Source organism: Elephantulus edwardii, unplaced genomic scaffold (assembly GCF_000299155.1).
Source record: "Elephantulus edwardii isolate Elephantulus edwardi_28Jun2011 unplaced genomic scaffold, EleEdw1.0 scaffold00597, whole genome shotgun sequence".
Taxonomy (NCBI): Eukaryota; Metazoa; Chordata; class Mammalia; order Macroscelidea; family Macroscelididae; genus Elephantulus; species Elephantulus edwardii.
The window spans coordinates 10,919-12,917 of record NW_006400347.1 but is presented as its reverse complement, the minus strand read 5'-3'; the positions used below and the strand labels follow the sequence as shown (position 1 = coordinate 12,917).

General features: G+C 43.0%; 1 protein-coding gene across 1 annotated transcript in view; it reads left to right on the top strand.

Annotated features, from left to right (window-relative positions):
- LOC102872030 (protein FAM189A1-like) overlaps window positions 1-1,999 on the top strand; it is a gene marked incomplete at its 3' end in the record, with an annotated part of 51,933 nt that overhangs the window by 44,428 nt on the left and 5,506 nt on the right. The window lies entirely within an intron of this gene.

Here is a 1,999-nt window from a genome sequence, read left to right as displayed (position 1 = left end):
AAGTCATATTTTGGCTCCTGTGGATTTTGGTTTACTTTTCCTCAGCTTCAGCTTGAACTTGCAAATGAGTAATTGGTGGTCTGTTCCACAGTCATCCCCTGGCGTAGTTTTCACAGCTGATACTGAGCTTCTCCAGTGATTCCTTCCACAGATGTAGTCGATCTGATTCCTATGCATACCATCAGGTGAAGTCCATGTGTATAACCTACGTTTGTGTCCCTTATAAAATGTATTTGCAATTTCAACACTGTCTACTGACTGAGGCCATGACCTTCTCTTGGATCATGGGCTATATTTAGTGATGTTGCTGTTGTTGATTGCGTTCGAGTCGAGCTCGACTCATAACAACCCTATGAACAAAATGCCTGAAGCCTTTCTCTAACTATCGTCATTTATCAACGTTCATAGAGTTTTCGGAGGCATGTTATTTAGGAAGTGGATGCCACTCCTGCTTCCATATTAAATTTAGTGCATAAATTTCATAAAAACTACACTATCTGTGGCTTCCAGATTGTTTCTGTGCAGTGGAATGAGACATGGATCGCAATCTAGAGCTGAACATTTCTGAACTGTTAGAAATCTTCTCCATTCTCCCATGGATCTTCTTTTGCCCAGGCCTAATTGGAAAGCTATTTTTTCCTCTGCCATATAAGTCTTTCAAAAGCATTCCACTTGGTTTTTTATAAAAATAGCAACTTTTCCTGCCTGCATCTATATGACATTATGCAGTTACATCAGTAACTAAAGCTGCCATCAACTTGTATGGGAGAACATACACAGTCCTGAATAAGCCTGGGCCACTCTGGCCAGGCTGTGGGGGTGTCAGGACCAGAGGCACCAGGGGGAGCCCTGGGCACTATTCCAAGGACTGAGAGTTCAGGTGGAGGTCAGTTCAGGAAACTTCTACTAGTATTCCTGTAGAGTCTAATTAGGGCAAGAGAATGAGGATTTTTTTTTTTTCTGGACACTCTGACACACTCCCCTTTTTAAAAAAATATTTTATTATTTTTTCTTTTATATTGATTTGCTTACAAAGTTCATATATATTGTTTTTCATACCAGATGTTTCCCATTTCCTTTACCCACACTTCCTTTTACCCATCAAATTGTGCGACCCACACTTTCTTCTTGATTTTAAACCCTGCTCTGTTCCCGTAACAGCCTATTGATCTAGATATAGGTTTCACATGAACACAATTAAGTACTCTGGGATTCCTATTCTTCTCAGTTTTAGCCATAACTTGTTATTATCCACACAGTCAATGCCTTTGCATAGTCAATAAAGCATAAATAGACATCCTAGTATTCTTCACTTTTAGTCAGGATTCATCAGCAATGATATCCCTGGTGCCATTCCTGCTTGAAATTCTGGCAGCTCCCTATCCATGTACTGTTCTAGCTGGTGTGTTTTTCTTTATTGTGGTGGGGTTTTTTCCCTCACTTTTAGGAAAAATAGTTTATTGGCAGATTTGAAAGCTCTTCCCTAGACAGTGTTCCTTTCTCTGCAGAAACCTCACTATACTCTTCCCATGCCTACTGGGAGGTCAAAAGCCCTCGAGAGAATTTTGCCGATACCTTGACCGCAACAGATCCTCCACCCCCATCCTGATCTGGTGGGGGGGGGGACCAGCTCTGTGTCAAGGGTCCTCATGGGCACATCACATTACGTTTATAAAATGTGAGCACAATACTGTTCCATGTCCCTTTCCTGGATGTCATGGAACCAGCCCACAGCCCCGTCTACCCCTTAATTAAATGTTGTTGTTGTTGTTGTTGTTGTTGTTGTTATGTGCTGTCGAGTCATTTGCGACTCATAGCGACCCTATGCACAACAGCCCTAAACCCTGCTCTATCTTGCACCAACTGCACTGCCTCTGACACACCCATCCCGATTACCCCAGTCACGGAATCAATCCATCTCATAGAGGGTCTTCCCCTCCTGCGCTGTCCCTCCACCCTCCCAAGCATGATGTCCCTCTCCAAGGACCCGTCCCTCCTG